General features: G+C 48.3%; 1 long non-coding RNA gene and 1 pseudogene across 1 annotated transcript in view; both read right to left on the bottom strand.

Moving 5' to 3' along the window:
* The window catches only part of LOC147018000 (uncharacterized), a 949-nt pseudogene extending 458 nt beyond the window's left edge, over positions 1–491 (bottom strand).
* Positions 1–10,442, bottom strand: part of LOC147017999 (uncharacterized) — an 82,089-nt gene extending 71,647 nt beyond the window's left edge. Inside the window, exon 1 of the long non-coding RNA XR_015062215.1 lies at positions 10,408–10,442. This is a non-coding gene — a long non-coding RNA (uncharacterized LOC147017999). The remainder of the gene's footprint in view (positions 1–10,407) is intronic.
* Positions 10,443–20,726: the final 10,284 nt, after the last annotated feature.

The raw sequence follows: 20,726 nt of genomic DNA, 5'->3' as shown, positions 1-20,726 counted from the left end.
GTGAGTGCATGGGTGGGTGGATGGGTGTGTGGATGGGTGGATGGGTGGGTGGATGGGTGGATGGCTGGGTGGGTGGGTGGGTAGATGGGTGGATGGATGGGTGGATGGGTGGATGGGTGGGTGGGTGGATGGGTGGTGGATGGATGGCTGGGTGGATGGCTGAGTGGATGGCTGGGTGGGTGGATGGTTGGGTGGGTGCGTGAGTGGCTGGGTGGGTAGATGGGTGGGTGGATGGATGGGTGGGTGAGTGGATGGGTGGATGGATGGGTGGGTGAGTGGATGGATGGGTGGGTGAGTGGATGGGTGGGTGAGTGGATGGGTGGATGGATGGGTGGGTGGGTGGGTGAGTGGATGGGTGGATGGGTGGATGGATGGGTGGGTGAGTGGATGGGTGGGTGGATGGGTGTGTGGATGGGTGTGTGGGTGGGTGGATGGGTGGATGGGTGAGTGAGTGGATGAGTGTGTGGGTGAGTGGGTGAGTGGGTGGGTGAGTGGGTGGATGGGTGGGTGGGTGGATGGGTGGGTGGGTGGGTGGATGGATGGGTGGGTGGGTGGATGGATGGATGGATGGGTGGGTGGGTGGATGGATGGATTGATGGGTGGGTGGGTGGATGGGTGGGTGTGTGGATGGGTGGATGGGTGGGTGGGTGGATGGGTGGATGGGTGGATGGGTGGATGGGTGGGTGTGTGGATGGGTGGGTGTGTGGATGGGTGGATGGGTGAGTGGGTGGATGGGTGGATGGATGGATGAATAGGTGGGTGGGTTATTTTCTTCGGACAATAATATGAGTTCCTTTCCAAAGAACTTTAACACCGGAGGTCATTCGACCGAGACCCCTAAATCCTGCGCAATGGTTCACTTTATCCCTTTTAAATGCAAAGAGCGTCCGCTGTGAGTCTGAGGTCGTTGGTTCGAACTTGGCAGAGTTGGACAGTTCCCGGTCGCAGACACCCACTTTAAATCAAAAGACTTTAAAAATGCTCCATGCTTCTTTGTTTGGGGCTGAGCGTTTAAAAAGGATAGAGCACGCACAACCATTTCAGACCCTGCTTTGGCACCCCCTCACCCCACACCACCCGGGCGGACCCTGCCTTGGCACCCCCTCACCCCACACCACCCGGGCGGACCCTGCCTTGGCACCCCCTCACCCCACACCACCCGGGCGGACCCTGCCTTGGCACCCCCCACCAGGGCGGGCCCTGCTTTGGCACCCCCACCCCACACCACCAGGGCGGGCCCTGCTTTGGCACCCCCCACCCCATACCACCAGGGCGGACCCTGCCTTGGCACCCCCCACCAGGGCGGACCCTGCCTTGGCACCCCCCCACCAGGGCGGGCCTTGCTTTGGCACCCCCCACACCACACCACCAGGGCGAACCCTGCCTTGGCACCCCCCCACCCCACCCGCGCCGACCCTGCTTTGGCACCCCCCCACCCCATACCACTAGGGCGGACCCTGCTTTGCCGCCCCCCGAGATGAATAATTAAAAAAAAATTAAATACACAGAAAACATATCATGTTTGCAAGTAAAATTTTCAACCACATTACAGTACTGTCTGTACCTGTAGTTAATTAACTGTAAATTAAAAAAATGTAGGATATTAAAAACTCAGTAAACAGATAATACTGCTTGGCATTGATATCACAAAAACACATCTTTAACCACAGAGAAAACATCACCAGGAAGAATTTTCAAAAAGGAAAAATAAAATCCAGTGTCAAAGAACGTCAGGTGATTGCATGACGTCAGGTGATTGCATGACGTCATTTCGGTAACGATGGTTTTCCTTCCCATTAACGATTTAATGGAGGAGATTAACTTTTCAGAATGCCTGTGAATACACCACAGTAATGTAATTAACTTTTCAGAATGAAAGGGTGAACCCATAAAGCGCGTCGACCTACCATCGTGGCCGAGACGTGTAAGCAAATGAGTTTAAACTGACGTCAAACCCACAGAACGAATCATGACCTTTCCTACAATACATGATGCTCTGGTAACTGATGAAACCTGAAATCTGGTAACTGATGAAACCTGAAATCTGGTAACTGATGAAAGCTGAAATATGGTAACTGATGAAAGTTGAAATATGGTAACTGATGAAAGCTGAAATATGGTAACTGATGAAAGCAGGTCTGGTAACTGATGAAACCTGAAATCTGGTAACTGATGAAAGCTGAAGTCTGGTAATTGATGAAACCTGAAATCTGGTAACTGATGAAACCTGAAATCTGGTAACTGATGAAAGCTGAAATATGGTAACTGATGAAAGCTGAAATATGGTAACTGATGAAAGCTGAAATATGGTAACTGATGAAAGCAGGTCTGGTAACTGATGAAACCTGAAATCTGGTAACTGATGAAAGCTGAAGTCTGGTAATTGATGAAACCTGAAATCTGGTAACTGATGAAAGCCTGCGTCTAATTGGTGGAGAAAGCTAATGAGAAAGAAAACATTTCTGGGATCGTTCTTTATATTCATGGGTTCACACAATTTTTTTTAATGAGGTTCTCCAATGAGGACCAGCAGAAATGGCTTGGTACTCATACATACCTCCACCAAGCTGAATAGTTTACGTTTTGTATTCCGCTGACAGGCTGGATCTGAATCAGGACCTCCAAAATCTTACCGGCTTGTTCTTGTCACCAAACCAACTCGTGCAACAACTCCACAAGGGTGGCTCCACAACAAGTCCACAACAAGTCCACAAGGGTGGCTCCACAACAAGTCCACAACAAGTCCACAAGGGTGGCTCCATAACAAGTCCACAAGGGTGGCTCCACAACAAGTCCACAACAAGTCCACAAGGGTGGCTCCACAACAAGTCCACAACAAGTCCACAAGGGTGGCTCCATAACAAGTCCACAAGGGTGGCTCCACAACAAGTCCACAACAAGTCCACAAGGGTGGCTCCATAACAAGTCCACAAGGGTGGCTCCACAACAAGTCCACAAGGGTGGCTCCACAACAAGTCCACAAGGGTGGCTCCACAACAAGTCCACAAGGGTGGCTCCACAACAAGTTCACAAGGGTGGCTCCATAACAAGTCCACAAGGGTGGCTCCACAACAAGTCCACAAGGGTGGCTCCACAACAAGTCCACAAGGGTGGCTCCACAACAAGTCCACAAGGGTGGCTCCACAACAAGCCCACAAGGGTGGCTCCACAACAAGTCCACAAGGGTGGCTCCACAACAAGTCCACAAGGGTGGCTCCACAACAAGTCCACAAGGGTGGCTCCACAACAAGTCCACAAGGGTGGCTCCACAACAAGTCCACAAGGGTGGCTCCACAACTTTTTGAGATATTCTTGCTGTATATAGTTTTTAGCCCTCTCTCTCAATGGTGAAGAATCACTTGAAAAATTATATTAGTCGGATCCGGATCTTCACCTAAATCTAATCATTTCGTTCTTGTCACACACCCAACCTGTCCACCAAATTTTGTCCGAATCCGTCTGCAACTTTTTGAGATATCCTATTCACAGGCAGATGAACAGACAGGAAGGAGTGGAAACATAATAACCTCCACCCACATGGGGATGAAAATGAGAGAAGCCAGAGGGCATAGACGATATCAAAATTGTCCAGAATATTGGAAGATGGGGAGGGGGAGTGGAGGTGGTTGGGAGTGAGGTGGAGGTGGTTGGTGGGGGTGAGGTGGGTTGAGTGTGGGAGAGGTAGGGATGGAAGTGGTAGAGGTGGAAGAGGTCGAGGTGGGTGGGGGTAGAAAAGGTAGAAGTGGGTGGGAGCGGTAGAGATGGGTGGAGGTGGCTGGGGGGGAGGTAGTGGCAGGGTGCAGGTGTTTGGGTGGTAGAGTGGAGGTGGTTAGGGGGAGGGGTGGTGCAATGTAGAGCAGGTTGCTTTGACAAAACTCAGAGAGACTGCAGTTGATTGTGAGAATGGGTTTGGCTCCTCCAGGTCCAAAGCTGAATGGAGGACCTACGTTTGTCGCTGGAAATCCTGCAACACACAAGTGGCTTTACAGCATTCGGTGCAATTGGAGAACTCCTGCTGGTCTTCACTGAGAGCAACAACACAGTTAAAACTACAAGGGCACTCGGTAGAGCGCTTACCTGGGCCACATAATGCCTGATCCACGAGAACATATCGGGACCAATACTTGTTTGGAATATCACGCTGTACGCTGTACAGGAACAACATCGATTTTTACCCCATCTCTCAATGGTGAAGAATCACTTGAAAAATTAAATAATTCTCGTTTCCAGATCCAGATTCGGATCTTCACCATAATTGAATCATTTCATCCTTGCCAAACACCCATCCTATCCACCAAGTTTCATTGGAATCCGTCTACAACTTTTTGAGATATCCTTCACACAGACAGACAGACAGACAGACAGACGGAGAGAGGAAAAAACATAACGTCCTTCACCTTCGGTGTCGGGGGTAACAATTTGGCTGAAAATTGCAAGACGATGTTTGAACATTGCATGAAGCCAACGATGTACAAATAGCTCGTTTTACATCAATTTATACGAGGCTTTTCTAGATGTAGATGTTTGCAGACGAAAGCGACAATCAATGTGGTGTCCATCTCCGGGAAACCCGAAACCTTGTTCTTTGAGTCACAATCTGCTCATGTGTTCACCTGCACACACTCCAGGGAAATGGGACGCAGAACATCGTTTGTTTGTCTCTATCTGCATCCGGATCCGACTACTAGAATTTTAAAAGTGATTCTTCACCATTGAGAGATGGCGCCAAAAATGATATATAGCATGATATCTCAAAAATGTGTTGGGCCAGATATGTTGGCGTGGATCAGGCATTGCGTGGCGGAGGTATGCGCTCTACTGAGTGCCCTTCTAGTTTTTATGATGCCTCCGAAGGTTCAACAATCCATTGTTACGGTCACAATGCAATAGACAATGAGTCAAATTGTTCCGCCTCATCTTGATGTTGGAAATATTTCATTCAATTCGCCACTGTAAGCTCAAAGTGCCAATTTGAAAGGGGGGAAATTGGGGCTTCATTTGGCTGATGTAAGAATTTGGGGCTGAAGTTGAAAACTCGAATTTTCGTTACATTATGAAGAAAACAAAAAAAAATGAATAATATCTCTGAGATTAGAAATGGCATTAGGATTTGCACGCTGCCACGTGATCAGATTAATGACAGGCTGTGTATGCACGAGCACGAGCACGAGCGCCAAGTGACTCAATTTGACTTGCGTGTATGGTGTACATACCGACCGACGTATGTACGGAGGGCAGAATTTAAAGGGGCCAGCACACAGGGCACAGGAATGTCTATGACATCATAATGGAAGGAAATTCCATGTCATACAAAATGTAACTTCAAGTCCTCAACTCCACACCCCCCCACCCCAATCACAGCCCCAAGTCCTTAACCATAAGTCTTTAAGCCCTCCTCCCAAACCCCAAGAGCTCATCCTAACCCTCCCAACCCAAAGGCTTCAATCCCTTTTGTAGCCTCCACACTCCAAGCCATCAAACTCTTCCCCCACCCAAAAGCCTCAACCCCCCTTTCGCAACTCCATCCCTTCTCTACCCACCCCATTCCCCCACTTCAACTCTCTGTCCTCCACAGCTCCTCCTTTCTTCTTCTACTCCACATCCCTCCACCCCCTCCAAATTCCAATTGCACATATCTTCCCCCTCCAAACTCCAAGTGCACATCTGTCCACCCCGTCCAACTCCAACTGCGCATCTCCCCTCCCCCTCCCACTCCCAATTCCAAGTGCGCATCCAACTCCCCCTCCCAACTCCACATCCACATAATAGTCACTCACTGTTAAGACTGCTCAGGTTTCTCGGTGAAGTGTATTGACGGAAAGCTAATTATACGTTGACAGAATTAACTGAATAGTTAGTGGTTATAACTTGTTTTTGTTACTTCCAGTAGGTGTGCAAACCAACGACTCTGAGCATACACACCTCGTGCACGACAAAAATGAATACAACTCGAGATTACATGAATAACAATAGTTGTAACATTCTGCATGCACGGTCTGGACCCAAGAGCAGGTATCATTCAGCATTGTGGTGCTGTGGTTACGACGTTCACCACCATCGGAGGAAATTTTCAGGGGAAAACTGATGCAAACATCCCTATTGAAGCCTTAACAACATCAGTCAAAATTCATCAGTGGTCGAGGTCTCAGTCCCCTTGATCCCACCTTGAGTTGCCCGACTCCCAAAACATTCACATCTTCCCACGCTTCCAAAGGGTGTTTCAAACGTAACAGTGCACTGAACTAAATACCTGGACTTATGTGCCACATGTTTATTAATCTTAGAATTTTTGTTGTTTCCATTCATTATCGAGGCTTGTCTGAGAGCTAACACAAAGAACATATCACAAGGGGAGTGGGAGACAAGAGGGGAGTGAGAGGGAAACACAAAACAGTGGGGAACAGAGACATTAGGAGATCTCTGGAAGGGAGAACGATGGGGTGGGGTACATTGGGAAAACAAGATGGACATTACAAGGACTTTCAGGAAGGAAAGCAAAGAGATTGAAGGACGTGGGTTTGGGGTGGATTAATGGGGGTAGAAAAGATCATGGTTTTGGATGGGGGAAGATAAGAAATGGTGGTGAACAACTGTTTTGAAGACCTGGAAGGAGGAGTGGGATTGAACAGAGTGTGGGAGTTTGTTCCAGATGCACGAACTATGAGGAATGAATGAGTGAAGGTGAGCAGTGATTCCTGATTTTGGTACTTTCACCAGAAGAGGGTTTTTGACAGACCTTGAGTGCCTTGTGGAAATATAAAGGCGACAGAGCACGGGCAGAGCAAGGAGGACAAGGCCAGAGAAGAGACGTAAGAAGACAGAAAGACCACCCACCCACCTGTACCCCAAAGTCTTTAAGAGACCCAAAGACTCAGTTTCATCACGGGAGGTACCAATGATCCTAAAGGCCTTGATTTCCACAGCGAGGCTTGATTTCTTGAGTGAGGCAAGAGAACCACCCCAGAGGGGAGAGCAGTACTCCATCAGGCTGTGGATGAAAGCTTTGTACGTCGTCAGGAGCTCAGGTGTACCAAGGAAGGACTTTACACGATGGACGATGCCCAGTCGGTGACTGGCTTTGGAGACCAGCTTGGAAATGTGGCTCTTCCAGGAAAGATCATGGCAGATAGTGATGACGTAAAGCTTCAATGAAAGGACCTCTTAAAGTGAATTGTTGAGAAAGTGGATGGAGTGGTAGGGGGGGAGGGGGGAGTTCCAGACAGTCCTTACAGAGAGACATAGATTGTGAGATTTGTCACGATTGAAAGACATGTTCCATGTGTTGGACCAGCTTATGATTTTATCCAGATCTGTAGAGAGTGAAGAGGCTGCTGCTTGCCGGTCTCGTGGATGACACATAGTACGGCAGAGGGTGGAGTCATCAGCAAAGAGATAAAGAGGATTTTCTTGAGAGACAGAGAGATCATTGATGAAAACCAGAAAAAAGCACAAGGGCCCAGAACACTGCCTTGAGGGGAAGTCCAGCCTGGACAGGAAGAGGGGATGAAAGAACTCCATTCGGGCCACACATTGAGTGTGACAGGAGAGGAAGTCCATGAGCCATGAGTGGAGATATCCTTGGATACCATAAGAAGAGAGTTTGGCAAGCAGTGTGGGATGCCAGATCCTATCGAAAGCTCGCAATTTGTCTCTAGAGATGGCTCTGATCTCATGTTTGGAATTTAGGATCTCCATCCATTGTGAGAAAGGAGAAGCAGCATGTCCAGGGTGGAGTGACCTGTTCTAATTCCAAATTGATGATCAGAAATCAAGCCATTGGAGAAGAGAAAGGATTTCATGATGGAGGCTATGATGGATTCCATGATCTTGCTGATGATTGGAAGAAGGCTGATTGGTCTGTAGTTGCAGGGATCTGGTTTTGGACCTTTTTTATGCAGAGCAGTAATGTTTGCTGATTTTCAAGCAGATGGCAGGTGACTTTGAGCAAATGAATTGTAATTAAAATGTATGTTTGTTTACTTGCAGGTGTCATTGACTCACTCATGTTTGATACCCACCAGCTGAGAGACAACCGTAGTGAACTCCTGCTCGCTCGATGTTCGGGGTTTATTCCTAAGGCAACCCATAAATAAGGGTCCTAACATTGGAAGAAAGAGTGTTTTTCATGGAACATGTTTTTTGCTTTGATGGGAAGTACACTACTGAGATGCAGCATTTGTTTCAGAAGAAATTATGCAAAGGACGGTTTCCTCATCAAAATTCTGCAAAGGCATAGATTGAAAAGTTTAGGAAAACTGGTGGTGTTGCAGACGAGTCTCAAAGTGGTCAGCCGAAGGTTGCGACAGATGTGGTATTGCAGGATATTGGCAACTGGTTGCAAAGAATCCCAAGAAAATAACTCAGACGCAGGTTGCAACAAATAAGTGTCTCACTAACCTCAACATAAAAAGTTGAAGTTCAAAGTTATGATTCTACTCGAATTAAGAAAGATATTGAAAATAAATGAAGTTTGTTCCCAATAAAGTGCAAATTGTTTTTGAACTTGCACTCGGAGACACAGAAAAGCGGATGAACTTCCGTCAATGGGTCTAAAATTTCAAAGCAGAGAAAGGGAATCAGGTTTTGGACTGCACCTTCTTGATGGGTGAGGCACGGTTCCAGATATCTGGCTCTTTGAATAGCCAGAACACCAGGATTTGGGCCATTGAAAATCATCATGCAATCTTCGAAAAACCATTGCATAATGAAATTGGAACGGCACTTGGTAGAGTGCACAGACCATTTTATAGACCACTGATAGGTCAGATCTGGATTCGGACCTGAACTGGCTTGTTCTTGTCACCTAATCAACTCATCCACCTTGTTTTGTCATAACTCGTACACAACGTTTTGAAGTATCATGTTATATATCGTTTGTGCCATATCTTTCAATGATGAAGAATCACTTGTAAAATTAAAAAAAATTCTCATATCCGGATTCTTATCTTCACCAAAATCAAAACAGTTTGTCCTTGTCACATACCCAACCTGTCCAGCAAGATTTGTCTGAATCTGTCCATAATTTTTTGAGACTTCATGTTATATGTCGTTTTTCTCCGCATCACTCAATGGTGAAGAATCACTTAAAAAATTATCGGATCCAGTTTTCCCTTGAAAATTTCCTATTCTATCCTATTGACTTAAACAATTCTCGCTCATATATATACATACATATATATTGTTGCGGTGCCGGGGTCGGCCGCCAACCGACCGCTCTGACGGAGCCGCAAGTCGAGTTGGCCCGACCGATCGCCCGCAATATAGATTGCCGCCCGGATAAGTCCGAGCGACGGGTCCTTGTACAAGAACCGAAATATGCCAATGGGCAGATCACGTGGGGTAGGGTCGATTGCCAATCTTCAATTTACCTAAATACCCACGTGATCCAACTACCAGGGTATTCCACCCTCGACGGAACTCGTACGGAACAAACCGCCGAGGCGAGCCTGTCCCGTGCGCGATTCCGAGCGGCTTAATCGCCGAGAACCGTCGGTCCAAATGTCCCCCTTTTACGGCAAACCAACGGCTTTCGAACTCCCAACACACAAAATGCTCAGTCAATGAAAGAATGGACGCGACGAGCTGAAAACATTTAACAATTGGGGTATTTATTAATAATCATGGGGAACTAGGGAAGCAGGTAAGAGCAGAACTATTCTGACTATGCGATATGCAATGCAAAGATTTACAGCACACAAAGCACTTAACAATTTCCTACTTATTAGACGGGCCCACGGACACACGTACGCACACACACACACACCCAAGAAATGGTGGCTGAGGCCTTTAATAGTGGGCTCCATCTCAGATGACAGGTGAGCTGAAACCCAGAACCGATCTCGAACCTCTCCACCTCGTGTGGTCTTCAAGTTGTTCGGACCCGGGCTCCAGCGAGAGCGAGCTGGATCCAATCGCTGTGAGCCGCGATCCTTCCCGATCTCCCGTGAATCCTCCCGCGCTTCTCAACACGTGCTGGTGAGAGGAGGCGCCGATCTTTCCCGTCGATGCGTCGCTTTCCCGGGGTATCACCTCCAAGAAGCGGTCGATGAGTCGCACCAAGTCGGGAACCAAACGGAGAACAAAGAGCTCCACGAACCAAGAAGAAGAAGAAGCCACCATTCGCAGCTCGAGCCGAGCAACCGGCTCAACTTCCTTCCAAAACAAAGCAGCTCTCCAAAAAGCCTACCGAGCCAAGCAGGACCCGAAGCTCTGATGAACAACCACACCAAACAGAAACCGAAGCTCCACTGAACAACTCCTCTGCAGAAGCAAAAAGCTTCCGAAGGCCTCAACCCTAACCCAAGCCAAACAGGACCCAAAGGTCTGCTGAATGACGCCCCTCAACTCTGAACACGAACAAAGAAAGGATCTCCTCTGCAGAAGCAAAAAGCTTCCTAAGGCCTCAACCCTAACCCAAGCCAAACAGGACCCGAAGGTCTGCTGAACGACGCGCCTCAACTCCCTCTTCCAACACGAACAAATAAAGGATCTCCTCTTATCCTTCTCCGCCCCCTTCCCCCGCACCCGGCATGACTCATGCCCTCGTGATCCAGCCCCCGCTCAACCACGGGTGGGAGGGAGTTGTAATTGACGTAATGAATCATGGAACGGAAGGGCTCTTCTTCCTCTTCTGCGAAGAGGGGGAGGGACATCTCCATTGTGTTGGGACCGCTCTTTAACTATTAAACCGATCCGCAGTGCATCTAATCCATTTCTAAACATTGAAACAATGGAAGGTGAGCTATCTAGGGAGCAAGCACTTATCGACATAGCTGACTAAAGGAACCTGTTTGTTGTGTGCAATCGAATTTCAAATTCGTAACAATATATATATATATATATATATATATATATATATATATATATATATATATATATATATATATATAAATTTATTAAGTGATTTTTGGTGACGATCCAGCAGACCCAGATCTGGGCTATCAGTGGCTTACATACATATAAGTCCACGAACTAATACCGGCAGATGGAACACCCAGTTTAACATCCATCCACGGGCTGGCACATACTTTGATGAATGACCCTGCTTGTGAAACACCAGGATGGCTGTTTATAGCTGGGTCAGGATTTGAACATTGGCTGTACACCTCAGAAGCGAGTGTGCATAATTGCATATACACTGAGGCCTGCCTGCTGATACTGTTCACTCTAATCCCTTCCTCCCTTGAGAGTTTCTCACTTCAGGCTTTGGGTACCTGTATGCATTTGGAGGTATTGGGGTATGGGAATATTGGCAGGACTTGTCGGTAGCTTGTGTAGGAGGATGGGTGATGATGTTAGGGTTGGTGCAGGCCAGACATGGTGATGGGCCGAATGGCCTCCTCATGTGCCAAAGTCCCTTGTGTGCCCCTGTGTATACAGTACTACACTGAGTAGTACAGCGGTTAAAGTAAAATTGTTCATTTTTTGATTGAAGCATGAAACTTTTGGTATAAACTGAGAAAAAAAATGCTGAAATGTCTGGAATTGGTACCCATGGCCAGGGGTTCATATAACTGGTACTCAGGTACTCATGCGCAGGAATGAATAAATAAATAAATAAATAAATAAATAAAGGTGTACTTTAGAGATTCTCCGAAAGCTCAAAAGTGTATGAGCACAACAGAGGATTTTGATAGGTTTTCTCAGTGAGTGGAGGTCAGATTCTTCCATGATAATTCTGATATACAGTACTGTCCTGTTATTTTTAAATTTAAGTGCACAAAATTAAGTATAAAATGATAACATTATAATTTATAAGTTATATCATAAGCTATAAGATAAAAAAGAAGCAAAGACGAAGAAGAGAAGGTTTCTCGCCTAACGTCGGTACGATTGATGTGTGAAAATTCTGATAATTGATACACTGCAATTTCAAAATTAAGTTTATAAATGCTGACATTATAATTTAGAAGTTATATTGTAAGCTTATAACATAAGATTAAAAAAAAAAGATCTCAGCAGAACATGCAAGCAAGGAGGAAGAAAAGGAGGTTCAGGAGTGTCTCGTCGTGAGCGAACGTTTTGAGAGAGCGCTTCCAGAGTGAGATGCATTCTATGCTGAGAAGAGTTTGAAAAGTCAGAGTGGTGCTTGGGAAAGTAAACGAGCATGCTCAAAGCTGACATTTTTAATAATTTTTTTTTCGTGAGGACCAAACAATTTCTGCTTGTACTCATTGAAGAACCAAATTAAAAAAAAAAAAAATTGTGTGAACCCCTGCCCATGGCATAAAGTGTCACCTTCCTTAGAATCGGCCATATATTGCCGAGAAACCATGCTTTTCATAGTTACAGCCATTTTAAGCCAATTATAAATGGCAAGGAGTCCATATACAGACTAAACCAACTCTGGGAGGTTAAAATGGCATGGTTGTGGTACCTGACAACGCTGATGTTTACTACCAACAGAGGAGTCACTTTTCCTAGCAAACAAGCTTTTGGAACTTCTACGCTCTCGTTATGGACTGATAACTACCCTCGAAGGCCAGTTATATGGTGCTGTGCACACGCTTACTCCAATGTATTACAGAAGTCCATAGTAAAGGAACATTGTGGTGGCATCTGTCAGAAGTGCAAAAAAGATTGGCCAAGAACAGTTCAACCCTTTCGTAACTATAAGAGGCTGATAATTCACACAACTGCATTTTCTGATACAATGCACAAAAACAAGCTCACCTTCTTTGGCAGGCCACCTGACAAGAACCGCACAGCTGAATAACAAAAATGGTCCTCATTGAGGAATGATTTCTCCTCTTTGCCAGACTTTACATTGCATGCCAGTCAAGGGATGGAAATTTGGAGAAATCATGTGACCGGGGTTGTGGATCCACCGTTTGGAGAGGTTCTGGGCTGAAAGGATCGAAACCTCGATGAAAAACAGTGCCCTGATGATGATTCGGCCAGTTGGCAAATCAGTCGATTGCTTATAAGGTTATAACTTCAAATATAATAGCTTTTGTCAGTACTTACCAGTACATAATATATCCGTGTTTGTGTGTTTATATATGTGTGTTTGTATGTTTGTGTGTGTGTGTGTGTGTGTGTGTGTGTGTGTGTGTGTGGTTATATATACATATATATATATATATATATATATATATATATATATATATATATATGTATGTATGTGTGGAGTGTGTGTGTATGTGTGTGTGTGTGTGTTTGTGTGTGTGTGTGTGTGTGTGTGTGTGTGTGTGTGTGTGTGTGTGTGTGTGTGTGTGTGTGTGTGTGTGTGTGTGTGTGTGTGTGTGTGTGTGTGTGTGTGTGTGTGTGTGTGTGTGTGTGTGTGTGTGTTATGTCTGGCTTTCTTCTTGGGAGTACAGTGCAGTAACTGCTCTTTATTTTGATTAGGCATGACAACCAGGTATGCCCCCCAGCACTCTGTTAGAGGAAAACTGCAGATTGGATGGGTCTGATCTATGTCAGCGTCTCAAAAATGAAGTTGGATTCACAACAAAAGCACCAGTTGTTGATACTATAATATTTGATGGGGCTGCTGTAGTTCACATGTTACCAACAGGACACAGATGTAAAACATTTGGAGAGTATGCCCAAAAATGTGTTTGTACAATCTCTGAAAGCAAAAGTCGAAGCTGTTAATCCTGTTGATGTTGTATGGGACAGACTCCTTGAGAATAGTCTGAAACAAAGCACAAGAGATACACGGGGGTGATGGAGTATGCAAGTGGGTGGTGGTTAATGCCACATTTCCAAGAAACTGGTAGTTTATTTCGGTCAGAAGAAAACAAGGCAGAGCTATTCCTTTCAGTGTGAGAACATGTGCCAAAGGTTGAACAAGAAGAAAAAGTACTGATCAGCACAGTACATGGTGGTGATGTGTCATTTGTGCCCATTCACAAGTATGTTATCGCATCCTGCAGCCATGATGCAGCAGATATCAGGATTCTGCTCCATGTGACTGTTGCTGTTAACAGTAGGCTGTCTCGTATAATAGTACAGACAGTTGATACACATGTTGTGGTGTAGCGAATGTACATAGACTTCAAGTTGATGAACACTGGATTGCATTTGGCACTGGGAAGCATTTGCGGTACCGAACCACACATGAAACTGCAGACTCACTTGGACAAGAGAAGTGTGATGCAGTGCTATTTTTTCATGCAGTGATGGGATGCGATTTTGTGGATGAGATAAGAAGACTGCATATGAAACCTAGCGGGCATACCCAGTAATAACACCTGTATTCCAATGCCTATCATCAATTCCAGCATAGATCACAGATGAAGACTTCAGAGAGCTTGAACAGTTTGTTGTTCTTATAGAGAAGCGAATGAAGCACGACAGGTGCTCTTCTCAAAGAGCATGCATTCATTGGAGAACATCCCCCCGCCCTTGAAGAGCACAAGAAGCGTGCTGTCCTCCAAACTGGATGCATCTGGGCTCAGGAAACCATTAAGCAACCTGACTTTCTATGTCCAGAAAATTGGGGCTGAAAGCCTTGCGAGTATGGGTGGACTCCGAAATGGACAATCTTGACTGAGGCATCAAAGGTGTCAGGAACTCATCATTTGCTGCTGCAAAAAGGCTTGCTGTGGCCTATGTATGTGTTTCAAGGCCAGGCTGCCACGCACTTCCCTGTGCTACTGTGCTGGCAACTGCCATCATCGGGATTCCTACGGATAGGATCATATTGTGTGTTCACTTATGAATTGCATATAATAAATACATGGCAAACATATGTTTATTAGCTTCCTGGAAATGGGAACCATTTTGATGGTTTTCCCATTGGTTAATAATCATTTCTATTCCAAGTATAAGAAGTTACATGTCCACCAAATTGCATGCTTCTGCCATCATGAGAACATAGCTCCATAAAGATTGTAAATGATCTCGTTGCTATGCACTGTTGTGTTCGGTGGGTTTGCCCTATACCTGGACGTATGGCCAAACAGTTCTCCCTTGGAGGCTTACAGGTAACCCCTTTGGAGATTAATGGCACGCATGGGAAAGAAATGCTCGGCACCTCACCAGGGCGGAAGCACAGCACAGGGATTTTACCTCTCGAACGCAAAACAGAAACACGGACACAAGCAAATTAAATAATTACTGATTTATTAAACAGAAAATCAACAATTATAATGAAAATGAATCAAGATCTGAGGGACCCAAAATCAAAATCTAATTTTTAGGCACCTCCACACTCAGAAAAGGGGTCACATGAAATAAAGTTGTCGATGCGCGGGTAACCGCACCCCAAAAATGGCGCCGAGCAATTAGTGAGGCAATATTCGACGTCAGGGCTCCCGAATCATGCTGTAGCTTCTTCGCCGACCCTGCTTGTCGCTCCCTTCGGTAGTGCACACGAGGCTTTGAGATCCATCTCTCATGACCAAGCAAGAGTCAATGGTCAGCGTGTTGCTCAGCATGTAGCCACTTTGCCTCGATATGAATACGAGAATCACGCAGAAATTTCGTCATGCCGAGAGGAGAGCGAAGCGAGATCCTCCATCCCCGTGACGTTCCTCTCACGACTACAACTGCAACCTCACTCTTCTTCATGCGTCGAAGGAAAGCCAGCCGTAATGCCCTGCTCTTTCGACCGCCAGTCCTGCCTCTCTTGCTTCCATCTCACTTCAAGCCTTCGTCTCCGAACATGTCTCTCTTGTCCTGCAACGACCTGCCTCCCCATTCTCTTGATTAACAGGGTTAGAAAATATCATGGCTTTGGATGGGGGAAGATAAGAGATGGGGGTGAACAGCTATTTTGAAGACCTGGAGGGAAGAGTGGGATTGAAGCGTGTGTGGGAGTTTGTTCCAAAGGTGGGGGAAAAAGAGGAATGAAAGAACGAAGGTGAACAGTGATTCTTGATTTTCAAAGTTCAACAAGAAGTGGGTTGTTGGTGGACCTTGAGTGCCCTGCAGAAAGATGGGCAGGACAGATAGCAGACAGAGCAGGGGGTGGGGGGCAAGGCCGGAGAGGAGATAGTAGAAGACAGAAAGACCACCGACCTGCCTGCGGTGAGAGAACGAGAGACCAAAAGGGTAAACCTCATTGCAGGAGATAATAATGATCTTAAATGCCTTGGTTTCTACAGCGGGAAGCCGAGGAAGGTGAGAGGTGGGAGTGCCAGCCCAGATGGGAGAGCAGTGCTTTATCAGGCTGCGGATGAAAGCTTTGTACATGGTCAGGAGCTCAGGTGTGCCAAGGAAGGACTTTGCACGACGGAGGATGCCCAAATGGCGACTGGCTTTGGAGGCCAGCTTTGAGATGCGGATTTCCCAGGAAAGATCATGGCAGATAGTGAGGCCCAAAAGTTTGAATGAGATGACATCTTTAAGAGGATTGTTGAGAAAGAAGATGGGGGGGGGGGGTTCCAGATGGTCCTTTCAGAAAGATATAGTGAGACTGTGAGAGTTGTCAGGATTGAAAGATATTGTTGTGGTTGAGGAAATTCGCAAACCACCATTCAGGTCCTGTAGGTGAGATATCTCTGTAAGTACATGTGTAGTTAGCCCAAACCCGTTGTTTAGAGGGAATAAATGTGATTCATTCGCGCTGCGACCCTTTAAGATAGCCGTTTTTCTGTTCTATCTTTATTTTGAACCAACCACGTCTCAACATCCATCACACAACAACCACCAACGGCAACGCCGCTTCACAACAACAACAACGCCAACAGCCACGACCTTTACCTTCACAACTCGCTCTCGCAAACATCGCATCACCACCATTCCAAGCGTCACCGTGGCCAGGGACCGCCACTTTCGACACTCCACCACCTTCGCCTCTCCTTCTGCGGCCATTCCAGCACCACTTGTGAACGCCGAGCGTCAGGCTGTCCTGGCCTCGTACAGGGCGCGCGCTGAGCCGCGGGTACAAAGAGCGGCCTTTCCGAGGAGAAGTCGGATCAGGAATGATACACGCCCACTTCTGTTCCGTCCTATCAGCAAGCGCGGGGCGATTTGGCCTCGCCTCCAGGCGCGTCGGAGTAGAATCGATATATGCAAATTCGAAGATGAGGGGAGGTTCACGCCCACTTTTCCTCCATCCAATGGACGAGCGTGGCTCCGCCCCCGAGCTCAACCTGATCCGGAAATTTGCATATGGGTTCTCCTGCCGTACTATAAAGCGCCGAGCGCGGGGCGAATTCAGTGAGTTTTGGGCTCGGGCGAGTTGGAGAGGTGTGGCGGCGGCGGAGTGTGGCAGAAGCAGTTAAGACGGGTCTGGAGGAGAGTCGGAGTCTGTCGGGGTTCGGAGTCTGTCGGGGAGCTGCAGAGAGGGGAAGCCGGGAGCGCGGTCGAGGTCGCAGTGGAGTCGCTCGTCGCGGGACCCAAGCAAGCCAGCTATCCTCTTTCCCCAGAGCATCAACAATTCCCCCCTTTCCCCCGCTGAGATATTGCGGAAAGGGGGCCCCGTTCCCACCCCATTCCAAGCAGTGCCAACGAAACCCGTGGAGGAGCGCGGAGTCGGGGCACTACCGCGGCATTTGGCTCCGCCCGGTCTCGCGCCCACAGGCCCGTCTGCCCCCTTGTCGTTGAGGGTAGCCCTTTTCTTTTGCTTTTGAGTATATGTGTTGTCGGCGCCGTCTGTAAAGTAAAACTGTGTAAGTGTTGCCGTGTGCTCGCGTAGTCGGTAGTATCTCTGCATTGTTGTGTTTCTTTTGTTGCAATTGCTTTCGGTGCATAATTGTTGTAATTGTATATGTGTGCTATCCCTGTGCCGCAGAATAAATGTGCCTTATGTTGAACTGTTTTTCCCGTTTCGCTTTGTCTTTTCTTTAATTGAATCTCCATCTTACTTCACGTAAAGGGTTGGTAGTGGGCTAAATACGCCCTATAATTAATCGGAACCGTCGAGGTTGACGATAACACCGCTCGGTTATCCCGATAGTACGGAACAGGTCGCTTAAAGTGGCCCGTGTCCGGAGTCGACCTGCGGCGAGGTGCGATCGCCAGGTCTACCCTCCGTGTGGGTACTTAGGTAGGTCGAATTTGGCGAACAACCCTATCCCACGCGGGGGGCCGATTGGCACGATCGTGGTGAGGCCGAAAGGCCCACCCGTGACTAGTTCCCGGCGTTAGTCCGAGAGGGTCACGACAGAATTGTCCGTCTGGTGGGCGACGTGCCGCGATTCGAGTTACGTGGCCACTCGCACGCCGGAGGGCGCGGATTCGCAACACTGGTGTCAGGTCGTGGGACACAAACTCATCCCCCTCCTCGCGGCACTGGTGTCGGAGAGCGGGAAAACGGGCTCTCCTGTCTCCAGCTAAATTCACGGGAATCGGTCCAGGGGTGAGAGGAGCGACCCCCGATTCCCTCCAAATTACGAGCGATTTAAATTAACTCTTTACGAGAAATAAGATGGCGTCTCAAGGCGAGCGGGAGACGGGGGTATAAGAAATGGATTTAGAATGTGTAGAATCCATGGTCCAGGATGAAATCCCCGTGCAAGAAATGTTGGTTGTGCAGGAACACGAACTCCCCCAACTGAACCCAGAGCCCGAAATAGGTGCGGCGGCGGCCGCGGTGTATGACACCCCCCACCCCTCCTCCGTCAAAACCCTTCCCTGGCCCCCAGCGAAACCGTGACCGATAATAGCGGATCGGTCCTGCCAGGGCAGGTGACAATGCGGCAGATTATGGAACTCGCGCAGAGGATAAATGACAAACTGGATTACATGAAAAACGAAATAAAAGGCATGAACGAAAAAATGGAAACAAACATGAAGGAAGAAATGAAAGAACTGCGGGGTGAGACGCAGAACATTGGCCGAAGCCTGCAGGCGGGCATGAAGGCGACGACAGAGGAGCTCAAAATGGCGACGCCACGTGTGGGAGCGAACGAGCTGGGAGGGGGTGCAACGGCTGTCGGGCCCGCGGTGGAGGCGGGTAAGGAGAAAATAATTCGGGGGACGTGTTGGGTGAGAAGCGTGACGGTGACCGAAAGGGAAAAACTAATTGGGGTGACGGAGACGTGCACGAGGGAGACAAGAGACGAGGTGAAAGGAATTGAGAGGGAGAGAAAAGAACAATTAAGACGGAAAGCAAGGATGAGGTACGCGGAAATCGTGAAAGAGCAAGGAGTGAAACAGAGGGAAGGACGGGAGCGACTTAAGGAGAAAGCAAGGTTGACTGACATAAAGATAAGGGAAAGACGCCAGAAAGAAGCAGAGACTAATAGACACGAGGGGACAACAGAAACTAATAAATGTACAGAGACACGGGAGATGGGAACGATAGAGGGAAGACTACACGATGAAGACGGGGTTAGAGACGAACACACACACACACACAGAGTTAGTGGAGGACAATGGGGGTGAGCTGGCGGAGTGGGTGGAGACCCAGTGCGAGCAGTGGGATAGCCTCCTCCAGGAACGAGGGGAGGGAGTATGCCCCCTTGAAGCGAGTCACGACCAGGTGGGTTCGGTCGTGCTTTGCGAGGTCGAGGGGAGGAGTGCTGCGAACGGGTGCACGGAGAGCTTGGGGGGTATAGAGGCCCCAGAGACCCTTGTGGGGACACGAATCACCAGTGTGGTTGTCCCGGTGTGTGTGGTGCAAGGTGTGAGTGCGTCCCCGTGTGTGGAAGCGACCCCGTGTGTGAGTGGTGTGGTGGCAAGTGTGCCGAAGGGCGTGCTCCCCAGCACGCCGTGTGTGGATGAGACACCGCGGGCGAGTGCCCCCGCGTGTGTGAGTGGTATCTTTTGTGTAAGGGAAATGGCATGCTTGAGTGAGCGGCCGAGTGCAAGGGAGACCGTGTGTGTGAGAGAGCGGTATGTGAGGGAGATGTCGGTTGGCATGCGTGAGCATGCAGCCGCGTCTCCCAGTTTGAATGTGATGGAATGGTGTGATAGCGTCGTGGCACGCGGGAGTGCGTGTGTTGAATGGCGACGACGACGGCGACAGAGGAAAGAAAGCCGAGTAGCGGCTGTAGCTGTTTCAGACACCGTGCCGGGTTCACCCAGCAGCGAGCGCGAGGTCCATGCTGTGCAACGCACGAGGCCCCCACGTGCTCGCTTGCGGGAGTGAAGTCCCAGTCCGGAAACGCCAGCGGTGGATTTGCCGATCCCGCGGACGGACAAAGTTTAGGCAGGATTTCGGATTTGGACCGGACGGTTCTCCACGCGATCGTGTGTGTTCAGCTCCAACGGGCAAAGCACATGTGTTCGCGTGGGGAACCCCTCGAGACGTGAGGCTTGTGTTTTTTTTAATGCGCCGGGTGACGTCATGGCTGCGTGCATGGTTGGAATCCGGCAGGAGGGTGAATCCCTGCCGGATGGTACCATCCAAGAGGGACGAGGGATGCGAACAGCTGCCATGACGTCACGCCACAGGTGCGCGGCTGTGAATTGCCGCGCTGGTGCGCAGGTTGCGAGTTACCGCGCTGGTGCTGCGCAGGTGGGAAAAAAAAGAAAAGCAAGCCTCACTTTCGGGTGCACAGGATTCCTGGGCAAGGGGTGGAAGACCCCCTTACCTGGGCACAGGATGACACGAGTTAAGGGGAAGGGTTAGCTTAGCTCGACCGGCTCCATGGGGCAGGGGTAAGTCCTCATGGGGCTCGTGGAATGGATTAGGTAGAGGGATTTAGTGAGCTTTAGGTTGGGAAATGGAGGTTAGAAGGCAGTGACAGACTTTGGATGTGTAGAGGGGACGTAGTTTAGCTACGTAGTGTTAAATGGAACGTGCTATAGTTTAAGGGATGACGTGGGAGCACGAGTTAGTTAGGGGAGGTAGTTAGCAGGATGGCAGAGTTCAGCGGTGTGTGTGTTGA

This window comes from Eptatretus burgeri, chromosome 10 (genome assembly GCF_056783735.1).
Source record: "Eptatretus burgeri isolate ZD-2024b chromosome 10, Ebu_testis_v1, whole genome shotgun sequence".
Taxonomy (NCBI): Eukaryota; Metazoa; Chordata; class Myxini; order Myxiniformes; family Myxinidae; genus Eptatretus; species Eptatretus burgeri.
The sequence above is the reverse complement of the archived record's forward strand: the minus strand, read 5'-3'. Positions and strand labels throughout refer to the sequence as shown.